The sequence below is a fragment of the Ovis canadensis genome, chromosome 22, assembly GCF_042477335.2.
Source record: "Ovis canadensis isolate MfBH-ARS-UI-01 breed Bighorn chromosome 22, ARS-UI_OviCan_v2, whole genome shotgun sequence".
Classification (NCBI taxonomy): Eukaryota; Metazoa; Chordata; class Mammalia; order Artiodactyla; family Bovidae; genus Ovis; species Ovis canadensis.
Genome location: NC_091266.1, coordinates 14,424,565 through 14,438,279, shown reverse-complemented (window position 1 = coordinate 14,438,279; position 13,715 = coordinate 14,424,565).

The following is a 13,715-nucleotide window of genomic DNA, read 5'->3' as shown; positions in this document are numbered from 1 at the left end:
AGGCTAATCACATCTAACCACTGGAACTTCCAAAGGGTCCTTCAAACCCTTGCTGCAACTCAAGAAGTTCCCCGACATACCCGTCTCCATTCGAGAGGAAGCACGAGGGTCCCGCACACATCCCGGGGAGCCCCGTTTCTGCCTCCTAGCTCGAGATGAGGGATCCTTTCCCTGTTTCGTAGGGAAAGAATTCCCGGCGTTGCCGTCGCATCTCAAGAGGAGGCGCTCTCCACAGGAAAAGCGAGAGGAACTCCAGGGTCGTGCCACCATTCCAAGAGTCCCCCAGATGTGGCAGTCCATTCCAGAGGAACCTGTTTTCCCTGCACTGCCTTGACGTTCAAGCCGAGGATCGACTCCCACCACGTGTGCACGTGGGACAGCCCTGTGGGAAAGCCTCGTGGGAAAGACTCGAGGGAAAACCATAGATCCATTTATCCACGCGGCGGACTGCGTGACACTGCTGCTACCGCTCTGGAGGAAAGCGCAAGTGCATGCCCGCATTCGAGACGAGGACTGACTGCCCTGGGGAGACTCCAGAATTACCCCAAGATCCATGTCAGCACGGGAGAGGAATCCTCAGGTTCCGGCCCCGACTCCACACAAGGTCTTAGGCCCCGGCATCGACGGGAGAGGAATCCCGAGAGGCCCCCGAGGAACTTGCATGGGGACTGGCCTTTCCTGAGCCCACAAGAGAGGGTCCCTGAGGTACCCGTCGTAAGTCGAGAGCACCTGCCGCAACTCGAGAAAATCCAGGAGGTTTTGCCCTCCAGGCGAGATGAGGCCCATTTCCGCTGACGCTTCTCGAGGCTAATCACATCTAACCACTGGAACTTCCAAAGGGTCCTTCACACCCTTGCTGCAACTCAAGAAGTTCCCCGACATACCCGTCTCCACTCGAGAGGAAGCACGAGGGTCCCGCACACACCCAGGGGAGCCCCGTTTCCGCCTCCTAGCTCGAGATGAGGGATCCTTTCCCTGTTTCGTAGGGAAAGAATTCCCGGCGTTCCATCGCATCTCAAGACTAGGCGCTCTCCACAGGAAAGGCGAGAGGAACTCCAGGGTCGTGCCACCATTCCAAGAGACCCCCAGATGTGTCAGTCCATTCCAGAGGAACCTGTTTTCCCTGCACTGCCTTGACGTTCAAGCCGAGGATCGACTCCCAACACGTGTGCACGTGGGACAGCCCTGTGGGAAAGCCTCGTGGGAACGCCTCGTGGGAAAGACTCGAGGGAAAACCATAGATCCTTTGATCCACGCGGCGGACTGGGTGACACTGCTGCTACCGCTCTGGAGGAAAGCACAAGTGCATGCCCGCATTCGAGACGAGCACTGACTCCCCTGGGGAGACTCCAGAAGTACCCCAAGATCCATGTCAGCACTGGAGAGGAAACCTCAGGTTCCGGCCCCGACTCCACACAAGGTCTTAGGCCCCGGCATCGACGGGAGAGGAATCCTGAGAGGCCCCCGAGGAACTCCCATGGGGACTGGCCTTTCCTGAGGCCACCATTGCGGGTCCCTGAGGTCCCCGTCGTAAGTCGAGAGCACCTGCCGCAACTCGAGAAAATCCAGGAGGTTTTGCCCTCCAGGGGAGATGAGGCTCATTTCCGCTGAGGCTTCTCGAGGCTAATCATATCTAACCACTGGAACTTCCAAAGGGTCCTTCACACCCTTGCTGCAACTCAAGAATTTCCCCGATATACCCGTCTCCACTCGAGAGGAAGCACGAGGGTCCCGCACACATCCAGGGGAGCCCCGTTTCCGCCTCCTAGCTCGAGATGAGGGATCCTTTCCCTGTTTCGTAGGGAAAGAATTCCCGGTGTTCCCGTCGCATCTCAAGAGGAGGCGCTCTCCACAGGAAAAGAGAGAGGAACTCCACGGTCGTGCCACCATTCCAAGAGTCCCCCAGATGTGTCAGTCCATTCCAGAGGAACCTGTTTTCCCTGCACTGCCTTGACCTTCAAGCCGAGGATCGACTCCCACCACGTGTGCACGTGGCACAGCCTGTGGGAAAGCCTCGTGGGAAAGACTCGAGGGAAAACCATAGATCCTTTGATCCACGCGGCGGACTGCGTAACACTGGGGCTACCGATCTGGAGGAAAGCGCAAGTGCATGCCCGCATTCGAGACGAGGACTGACTCCCCTGGGGAGACTCCTGAAGTACCCCAAGATCCATGTCAGCACTGGAGAGGAATCCTCTTGTTCCCGCCCCGACTCCACACAAGGTCTTATTCCCCGGCATCGACGGCAGAGGAATCTCGAGAGGCCCCCGAGGAACTCGCATGGGGACTGGCCTTTCCTGAGGCCACCAGCGCGGGTCCCTGAGGTCCCCGTCGTAAGTCGAGAGCACCTGCCGCAACTCGAGAAAATCCAGGAGGTTTTGCCCTCCAGGCGAGATGAGGCCCATTTCCGCTGAGGCTTATTGAGGCTAATCACATCTAACCACTGGAACTTCCAAAGGGTCTTTCACACCCTTGCTGCAACACAAGAAGTTCCCCGACATACACGTCTCCACTCGAAAGGAAGCACGAGGGTCCCACACACATCAAGGGGAGCCCCGTTTCCAACCCCTAGCCCGAGATGAGGGATCCTTTCCCTGTTTCGTAAGGGAAAAAATTCCCGGCGTTCCCGTCGCATCTCAAGAGGAGGCGCTCTCCACAGGAAAGGCGAGAGGAACTCCAGGGTCGTGCCACCATTCCAAAAGTCCCCCAGATGTGTCAGTCCATTCCAGAGGAACCTATTTTCCCTGCACTGCCTTGACGTTCAAGCCGAGGATCGACTCCCACCACGTGTGCACGTGGGACAGCCCTGTGGGAAAGCCTCGTGGGAAAGACTCGAGGGAAAACCATAGATCCATTGATCCACGCGGCGGACTGGGTGACACTGCTGCTACCGCTCTGGAGGAAAGCGCAAGTGCATGCCCGCATTCGAGACGAGGACTGACTGCCCTGGGGAGACTCCAGAATTACCCCAAGATCCATGTCAGCACTGGAGAGGAATCCTCAGGTTCCGGCCCCGACTCCACACAAGGTCTTAGGCCCCGGCATCGACGGGAGAGGAATCCCGAGAGGCCCCCGAGGAACTCGCATGGGGACTGGCCTTTCCTGAGCCCACAAGAGCGGGTCCCTGAGGTACCCGTCGTAAGTCGAGAGCACCTGCCGCAACTCGAGAAAATCCAGGAGGTTTTGCCCTCCAGGCGAGATGAGGCCCATTTCCGCTGACGCTTCTCGAGGCTAATCACATCTAACCACTGGAACTTCCAAAGGGTCCTTCACACCCTTGCTGCAACTCAAGAAGTTCCCCGACATACCCGTCTCCACTCGAGAGGAAGCACGAGGGTCCCGCACACATCCAGGGAAGCCCCGTTTCCGCCTCCTAGCTCGAGATGAGGGATCCTTTCCCTGTTTCGTAGGGAAAGAATTCCCGGAGTTCCCGTCGCATCTCAAGAGGAGGCGCTCTCCACAGGAAAGGCGAGAGGAACTCCAGGGTCGTGCCACCATTCCAAGAGTCCCCGAGATGTGGCAGTCCATTCCAGAGGAACCTTTTTTCCCTGCACTGCCTTGACGTTCAAGCCGAGGATCGACTCCCATCACGTGTGCACGTGGGACAGCCCTGTGGGAAAGCCTCGTGGGAAAGACTCGAGGGAAAACCATAGATCCTTTGATCCACGCGGCGGACTGCGTGACACTGCTGCTACCGCTCTGGAGGAAAGCGCAAGTGCATGCCCGCATTCGAGACGAGGACTGACTCCCCTGGGGAGACTCCAGAATTACCCCAAGATCCATGTCAGCACTGGAGAGGAATCCTCAGGTTCCGGCCCCGACTCCACACAAGGTCTTAGGCCCCGGCATCGACGGGAGAGGAATCCCGAGAGGCCCCCGAGGAACTTGCATGGGGACTGGCCTTTCCTGAGCCCACAAGAGCGGGTCCTGAGGTCCCCGTCGTAAGTCGAGAGCACCTGCCGCAACTCGAGAAAATCCAGGAGGTTTTGCCCTCCAGGCGAGATGAGGCCCATTTCCGTTGACGCTTCTCGAGGCTAATCACATCTAACCACTGGAACTTCCAGAGGGTCCTTCACACCCTTGCTGCAACTCAAGAAGTTCCCCGACATACCCGTCTCCACTCGAGAGGAAGCACGAGGGTCCCGCACACATCCAGGGAAGCCCCGTTTCCGCCTCCTAGCTCGAGATGAGGGATCCTTTCCCTGTTTCGTAGGGAAAGAATTCCCGGCATTCCCGTCGCATCTCAAGAGGAGGCGCTCTAAACAGGAAAGGCGAGAGGAACTCCAGGGTCGTGCCACGATTCCAAGAGTCCCCCAGATGTGTCAGTCCATTCCAGAGGAATCTGTTTTCCCTGCACTGCCTCGACGTTCAAGCCGAGGATCGACTCCCACCACGTGTGCACGTGGGACAGCCCTGTGGGAAAGCCTCGTGGGAAAGCCTCGTGGGAAAGACTCGAGGGAAAACCATAGATCCTTTGATCCACGCGGCAGACTTCGTGAAACTGCTGCAAACGCTCTGGAGGAAAGCGCAAGTGCATGCCCGCATTCGAGACGAGGACTGACTCCCCTGGGGAGACTCCAGAAGTACCCCAAGATCCATGTCAGCACTGGAGAGGAATCCTCAGGTTCCGGCCCCGACTCCCCACAATGGCTTAGGCCCCGGCATCGACGGCAGAGGAATCCCGAGAGGCCCCCGAGGAACTCGCATGGAGACTGGCCTTTCCTGAGGCCACCAGCCCGGGTCCCTGAAGTCCCCGTCGTAAGTCGAGAGCACCTGACGCAACTCGAGTAAATCCAGGAGGTTTTGCCCTCCAGGCCAGATGAGGCCCATTTCCGCTGACGCTTCTGGAGGCTAATCACATCTAACCACTGGAACTTCCAAAGGGTCCTTCACACCCTTGCTGCAACTCAAGAAGCTCCCCGACATACTCGTCTCCACTCGAGAGGAAGCACGAGGGTCCCGCACACATCCCGGGGAGCCCCGTTTCCGCCTCCTAGCTCGAGATGAGGGGTCCTTTCCCTGTTTCGTAGGGAAAGAATTCCCGGCGTTCCCGTCGCATCTCAAGAGGAGGCGCTCTCCACAGGAAAGGCGAGAGGAACTCCAGGGTCGTGCCACCATTCCAAGAGTCCCCCAGAAGTGTCAGTCCATTCCAGAGGAATCTGTTTTCCCTGCACTGCCACGACGTTCAAGCCGAGGATCGACTCCCACCACGTGTGCACGTGGGACAGCCCTGTGGGAAAGCCTCGTGGGAAAGCCTCGTGGGAAAGACTCGAGGGAAAACCATAGATCCTTTGATCCACGCGGCGGACTGCGTGACACTGCTGCTACCGCTCTGGAGGAAAGCGCAAGTGCATGCCTGCATTCGAGACGAGGACTGACTCCCCTGGGGAGACTCCAGAAGTACCCCCAAGATTCATGTCAGCACTGGAGAGGAATCCTCAGGTTCCGGCCCCGACTCCACACAAGGTCTTAGGCCCCGGCATCGACGGGAGAGGAATCCCGAGAGGCCCCCGAGGAACTCGCATGGGGACTGGCCTTTCCTGAGCCCACAAGAGCGGGTCCCTGAGGTACCCGTCGTAAGTCGAGAGCACCTGCCGCAACTCGAGAAAATCCAGGAGGTTTTGCCCTCCAGGCGAGATGAGGCCCATTTCCGCTGACGCTTCTCGAGGCTAATCACATCTAACCACTGGAACTTCCAAAGGGTCCTTCACACCCTTGCTGCAACTCAAGAAGTTCCCCGACATACCCGTCTCCACTCGAGAGGAAGCACGAGGGTCCCGCACACATCCAGGGAAGCCCCGTTTCCGCCTCCTAGCTCGAGATGAGGGATCCTTTCCCTGTTTCGTAGGGAAAGAATTCCCGGAGTTCCCGTCGCATCTCAAGAGGAGGCGCTCTCCACAGGAAAGGCGAGAGGAACTCCAGGGTCGTGCCACCATTCCAAGAGTCCCCGAGATGTGGCAGTCCATTCCAGAGGAACCTTTTTTCCCTGCACTGCCTTGACGTTCAAGCCGAGGATCGACTCCCACCACGTGTGCACGTGGGACAGCCCTGTGGGAAAGCCTCGTGGGAAAGACTCGAGGGAAAACCATAGATCCTTTGATCCACGCGGCGGACTGCGTGACACTGCTGCTACCGCTCTGGAGGAAAGCGCAAGTGCATGCCCGCATTCGAGACGAGGACTGACTCCCCTGGGGAGACTCCAGAATTACCCCAAGATCCATGTCAGCACTGGAGAGGAATCCTCAGGTTCCGGCCCCGACTCCACACAAGGTCTTAGGCCCCGGCATCGACGGGAGAGGAATCCCGAGAGGCCCCCGAGGAACTTGCATGGGGACTGGCCTTTCCTGAGCCCACAAGAGCGGGTCCTGAGGTCCCCGTCGTAAGTCGAGAGCACCTGCCGCAACTCGAGAAAATCCAGGAGGTTTTGCCCTCCAGGCGAGATGAGGCCCATTTCCGTTGACGCTTCTCGAGGCTAATCACATCTAACCACTGGAACTTCCAGAGGGTCCTTCACACCCTTGCTGCAACTCAAGAAGTTCCCCGACATACCCGTCTCCACTCGAGAGGAAGCACGAGGGTCCCGCACACATCCAGGGAAGCCCCGTTTCCGCCTCCTAGCTCGAGATGAGGGATCCTTTCCCTGTTTCGTAGGGAAAGAATTCCCGGCGTTCCCGTCGCATCTCAAGAGGAGGCGCTCTAAACAGGAAAGGCGAGAGGAACTCCAGGGTCGTGCCACGATTCCAAGAGTCCCCCAGATGTGTCAGTCCATTCCAGAGGAATCTGTTTTCCCTGCACTGCCTCGACGTTCAAGCCGAGGATCGACTCCCACCACGTGTGCACGTGGGACAGCCCTGTGGGAAAGCCTCGTGGGAAAGCCTCGTGGGAAAGACTCGAGGGAAAACCATAGATCCTTTGATCCACGCGGCAGACTTCGTGAAACTGCTGCAAACGCTCTGGAGGAAAGCGCAAGTGCATGCCCGCATTCGAGACGAGGACTGACTCCCCTGGGGAGACTCCAGAAGTACCCCAAGATCCATGTCAGCACTGGAGAGGAATACTCAGGTTCCGGCCCCGACTCCCCACAATGGCTTAGGCCCCGGCATCGACGGCAGAGGAATCCCGAGAGGCCCCCGAGGAACTCGCATGGAGACTGGCCTTTCCTGAGGCCACCAGCCCGGGTCCCTGAGGTCCCCGTCGTAAGTCGAGAGCACCTGACGCAACTCGAGTAAATCCAGGAGGTTTTGCCCTCCAGGCGAGATGAGGCCCATTTCCGCTGACGCTTCTGGAGGCTAATCACATCTAACCACTGGAACTTCCAAAGGGTCCTTCACACCCTTGCTGCAACTCAAGAAGCTCCCCGACATACTCGTCTCCACTCGAGAGGAAGCACGAGGGTCCCGCACACATCCCGGGGAGCCCCGTTTCCGCCTCCTAGCTCGAGATGAGGGGTCCTTTCCCTGTTTCGTAGGGAAAGAATTCCCGGCGTTCCCGTCGCATCTCAAGAGGAGGCGCTCTCCACAGGAAAGGCGAGAGGAACTCCAGGGTCGTGCCACCATTCTAAGAGTCCACCAGAAGTGTCAGTCCATTCCAGAGGAATCTGTTTTCCCTGCACTGCCACGACGTTCAAGCCGAGGATCGACTCCCACCACGTGTGCACGTGGGACAGCCCTGTGGGAAAGCCTCGTGGGAAAGCCTCGTGGGAAAGACTCGAGGGAAAACCATAGATCCGTTGATCCACGCGGCGGACTGCGTGACACTGCTGCTACCGCTCTGGAGGAAAGCGCAAGTGCATGCCTGCATTCGAGACGAGGACTGACTCCCCTGGGGAGACTCCAGAAGTACCCCCAAGATTCATGTCAGCACTGGAGAGGAATCCTCAGGTTCCGGCCCCGACTCCACACAAGGTCTTAGGCCCCGGCATCGACGGGAGAGGAATCCCGAGAGGCCCCCGAGGAACTCGCATGGGGACTGGCCTTTCCTGAGCCCACAAGAGCGGGTCCCTGAGGTACCCGTCGTAAGTCGAGAGCACCTGCCGCAACTCGAGAAAATCCAGGAGGTTTTGCCCTCCAGGCGAGATGAGGCCCATTTCCGCTGACGCTTCTCGAGGCTAATCACATCTAACCACTGGAACTTCCAAAGGGTCCTTCACACCCTTGCTGCAACTCAAGAAGTTCCCCGACATACCCGTCTCCACTCGAGAGGAAGCACGAGGGTCCCGCACACATCCAGGGAAGCCCCGTTTCCGCCTCCTAGCTCGAGATGAGGGATCCTTTCCCTGTTTCGTAGGGAAAGAATTCCCGGAGTTCCCGTCGCATCTCAAGAGGAGGCGCTCTCCACAGGAAAGGCGAGAGGAACTCCAGGGTCGTGCCACCATTCCAAGAGTCCCCGAGATGTGGCAGTCCATTCCAGAGGAACCTTTTTTCCCTGCACTGCCTTGACGTTCAAGCCGAGGATCGACTCCCACCACGTGTGCACGTGGGACAGCCCTGTGGGAAAGCCTCGTGGGAAAGACTCGAGGGAAAACCATAGATCCTTTGATCCACGCGGCGGACTGCGTGACACTGCTGCTACCGCTCTGGAGGAAAGCGCAAGTGCATGCCCGCATTCGAGACGAGGACTGACTCCCCTGGGGAGACTCCAGAATTACCCCAAGATCCATGTCAGCACTGGAGAGGAATCCTCAGGTTCCGGCCCCGACTCCACACAAGGTCTTAGGCCCCGGCATCGACGGGAGAGGAATCCCGAGAGGCCCCCGAGGAACTTGCATGGGGACTGGCCTTTCCTGAGCCCACAAGAGCGGGTCCTGAGGTCCCCGTCGTAAGTCGAGAGCACCTGCCGCAACTCGAGAAAATCCAGGAGGTTTTGCCCTCCAGGCGAGATGAGGCCCATTTCCGTTGACGCTTCTCGAGGCTAATCACATCTAACCACTGGAACTTCCAGAGGGTCCTTCACACCCTTGCTGCAACTCAAGAAGTTCCCCGACATACCCGTCTCCACTCGAGAGGAAGCACGAGGGTCCCGCACACATCCAGGGAAGCCCCGTTTCCGCCTCCTAGCTCGAGATGAGGGATCCTTTCCCTGTTTCGTAGGGAAAGAATTCCCGGAGTTCCCGTCGCATCTCAAGAGGAGGCGCTCTAAACAGGAAAGGCGAGAGGAACTCCAGGGTCGTGCCACGATTCCAAGAGTCCCCCAGATGTGTCAGTCCATTCCAGAGGAATCTGTTTTCCCTGCACTGCCTCGACGTTCAAGCCGAGGATCGACTCCCACCACGTGTGCACGTGGGACAGCCCTGTGGGAAAGCCTCTTGGGAAAGCCTCGTGGGAAAGACTCGAGGGAAAACCATAGATCCTTTGATCCACGCGGCAGACTTCGTGAAACTGCTGCAAACGCTCTGGAGAAGAGCGCAAGTGCATGCCCGCATTCGAGACGAGGACTGACTCCCCTGGGGAGACTCCAGAAGTACCCCAAGATCCATGTCAGCACTGGAGAGGAATCCTCAGGTTCCGGCCCCGACTCCCCACAATGGCTTAGGCCCCGGCATCGACGGCAGAGGAATCCCGAGAGGCCCCCGAGGAACTCGCATGGAGACTGGCCTTTCCTGAGGCCACCAGCCCGGGTCCCTGAGGTCCCCGTCGTAAGTCGAGAGCACCTGACGCAACTCGAGTAAATCCAGGAGGTTTTGCCCTCCAGGCGAGATGAGGCCCATTTCCGCTGACGCTTCTGGAGGCTAATCACATCTAACCACTGGAACTTCCAAAGGGTCCTTCACACCCTTGCTGCAACTCAAGAAGCTCCCCGTCATACTCGTCTCCACTCGAGAGGAAGCACGAGGGTCCCGCACACATCCCGGGGAGCCCCGTTTCCGCCTCCTAGCTCGAGATGAGGGATCCTTTCCCTGTTTCGTAGGGAAAGAATTCCCGGCGTTCCCGTCGCATCTCAAGAGGAGGCGCTCTCCACAGGAAAGGCGAGAGGAACTCCAGGGTCGTGCCACCATTCCAAGAGTCCCCCAGAAGTGTCAGTCCATTCCAGAGGAATCTGTTTTCCCTGCACTGCCACGACGTTCAAGCCGAGGATCGACTCCCACCACGTGTGCACGTGGGACAGCCCTGTGGGAAAGCCTCGTGGGAAAGCCTCGTGGGAAAGACTCGAGGGAAAACCATAGATCCTTTGATCCACGCGGCGGACTGCGTGACACTGCTGCTACCGCTCTGGAGGAAAGCGCAAGTGCATGCCTGCATTCGAGACGAGGACTGACTCCCCTGGGGAGACTCCAGAAGTACCCCCAAGATTCATGTCAGCACTGGAGAGGAATCCTCAGGTTCCGGCCCCGACTCCACACAAGGTCTTAGGCCCCGGCATCGACGGGAGAGGAATCCCGAGAGGCCCCCGAGGAACTCGCATGGGGACTGGCCTTTCCTGAGCCCACAAGAGCGGGTCCCTGAGGTACCCGTCGTAAGTCGAGAGCACCTGCCGCAACTCGAGAAAATCCAGGAGGTTTTGCCCTCCAGGCGAGATGAGGCCCATTTCCGCTGACGCTTCTCGAGGCTAATCACATCTAACCACTGGAACTTCCAAAGGGTCCTTCACACCCTTGCTGCAACTCAAGAAGTTCCCCGACATACCCGTCTCCACTCGAGAGGAAGCACGAGGGTCCCGCACACATCCAGGGAAGCCCCGTTTCCGCCTCCTAGCTCGAGATGAGGGATCCTTTCCCTGTTTCGTAGGGAAAGAATTCCCGGAGTTCCCGTCGCATCTCAAGAGGAGGCGCTCTCCACAGGAAAGGCGAGAGGAACTCCAGGGTCGTGCCACCATTCCAAGAGTCCCCGAGATGTGGCAGTCCATTCCAGAGGAACCTTTTTTCCCTGCACTGCCTTGACGTTCAAGCCGAGGATCGACTCCCACCACGTGTGCACGTGGGACAGCCCTGTGGGAAAGCCTCGTGGGAAAGACTCGAGGGAAAACCATAGATCCTTTGATCCACGCGGCGGACTGCGTGACACTGCTGCTACCGCTCTGGAGGAAAGCGCAAGTGCATGCCCGCATTCGAGACGAGGACTGACTCCCCTGGGGAGACTCCAGAATTACCCCAAGATCCATGTCAGCACTGGAGAGGAATCCTCAGGTTCCGGCCCCGACTCCACACAAGGTCTTAGGCCCCGGCATCGACGGGAGAGGAATCCCGAGAGGCCCCCGAGGAACTTGCATGGGGACTGGCCTTTCCTGAGCCCACAAGAGCGGGTCCTGAGGTCCCCGTCGTAAGTCGAGAGCACCTGCCGCAACTCGAGAAAATCCAGGAGGTTTTGCCCTCCAGGCGAGATGAGGCCCATTTCCGTTGACGCTTCTCGAGGCTAATCACATCTAACCACTGGAACTTCCAGAGGGTCCTTCACACCCTTGCTGCAACTCAAGAAGTTCCCCGACATACCCGTCTCCACTCGAGAGGAAGCACGAGGGTCCCGCACACATCCAGGGAAGCCCCGTTTCCGCCTCCTAGCTCGAGATGAGGGATCCTTTCCCTGTTTCGTAGGGAAAGAATTCCCGGCGTTCCCGTCGCATCTCAAGAGGAGGCGCTCTAAACAGGAAAGGCGAGAGGAACTCCAGGGTCGTGCCACGATTCCAAGAGTCCCCCAGATGTGTCAGTCCATTCCAGAGGAATCTGTTTTCCCTGCACTGTCTCGACGTTCAAGCCGAGGATCGACTCCCACCACGTGTGCACGTGGGACAGCCCTGTGGGAAAGCCTCGTGGGAAAGCCTCGTGGGAAAGACTCGAGGGAAAACCATAGATCCTTTGATCCACGCGGCAGACTTCGTGAAACTGCTGCAAACGCTGTGGAGGAAAGCGCAAGTGCATGCCCGCATTCGAGACGAGGACTGACTCCCCTGGGGAGACTCCAGAAGTACCCCAAGATCCATGTCAGCACTGGAGAGGAATCCTCAGGTTCCGGCCCCGACTCCCCACAATGGCTTAGGCCCCGGCATCGACGGCAGAGGAATCCCGAGAGGCCCCCGAGGAACTCGCATGGAGACTGGCCTTTCCTGAGGCCACCAGCCCGGGTCCCTGAGGTCCCCGTCGTAAGTCGAGAGCACCTGACGCAACTCGAGTAAATCCAGGAGGTTTTGCCCTCCAGGCGAGATGAGGCCCATTTCCGCTGAGGCTTCTCGAGGCTAAACACATCTAACCACTGGAACTTCCAAAGGGTCCTTCACACCCTTGCTGCAACTCAAGAAGCTCCCCGACATACTCGTCTCCACTCGAGAGGAAGAACGAGGGTCCCGCACACATCCCGGGGAGCCCCGTTTCCGCCTCCTAGCTCGAGATGAGGGATCCTTTCCCTGTTTCGTAGGGAAAGAATTCCCGGCGTTCCCGTCGCATCTCAAGAGGAGGCGCTCTCCACAGGAAAGGCGAGAGGAACTCCAGGGTCGTGCCACCATTCCAAGAGTCCCCCAGAAGTGTCAGTCCATTCCAGAGGAACATTTTTTCCCTGCACTGCCTTGACGTTCACGCCGAGGATCGACTCCCACCACGTGTGCACGTGGGACAGCCCTGTGGGAAAGCCTCGTGGGAAAGACTCGAGGGAAAACCATAGATCCTTAGATCCACGCGGCGGACTGCGTGACACTGCTGCTACCGCTCTGGAGGAAAGCGCAAGTGCATGCCCGCATTCGAGACGAGGACTGACTCCCCTGGGGAGACTCCAGAATTACCCCAAGATCCATGTCAGCACTGGAGAGGAATCCTCAGGTTCCGGCCCCGACTCCACACAAGGTCTTAGGCCCCGGCATCGACGGGAGAGGAATCCCGAGAGGCCCCCGAGGAACTTGCATGGGGACTGGCCTTTCCTGAGCCCACAAGAGCGGGTCCTGAGGTCCCCGTCGTAAGTCGAGAGCACCTGCCGCAACTCGAGAAAATCCAGGAGGTTTTGCCCTCCAGGCGAGATGAGGCCCATTTCCGTTGACGCTTCTCGAGGCTAATCACATCTAACCACTGGAACTTCCAGAGGGTCCTTCACACCCTTGCTGCAACTCAAGAAGTTCCCCGACATACCCGTCTCCACTCGAGAGGAAGCACGAGGGTCCCGCACACATCCAGAGAAGCCCCGTTTCCGCCTCCTAGCTCGAGATGAGGGATCCTTTCCCTGTTTCGTAGGGAAAGAATTCCCGGCGTTCCCGTCGCATCTCAAGAGGAGGCGCTCTAAACAGGAAAGGCGAGAGGAACTCCAGGGTCGTGCCACGATTCCAAGAGTCCCCCAGATGTGTCAGTCCATTCCAGAGGAATCTGTTTTCCCTGCACTGCCTCGACGTTCAAGCCGAGGATCGACTCCCACCACGTGTGCACGTGGGACAGCCCTGTGGGAAAGCCTCGTGGGAAAGCCTCGTGGGAAAGACTCGAGGGAAAACCATAGATCCTTTGATCCACGCGGCAGACTTCGTGAAACTGCTGCAAACGCTCTGGAGGAAAGCGCAAGTGCATGCCCGCATTCGAGACGAGGACTGACTCCCCTGGGGAGACTCCAGAAGTACCCCAAGATCCATGTCAGCACTGGAGAGGAATCCTCAGGTTCCGGCCCCGACTCCCCACAATGGCTTAGGCCCCGGCATCGACGGCAGAGGAATCCCGAGAGGCCCACGAGGAACTCGCATGGAGACTGGCCTTTCCTGAGGCCACCAGCCCGGGTCCCTGAGGTCCCCGTCGTAAGTCGAGAGCACCTGACGCA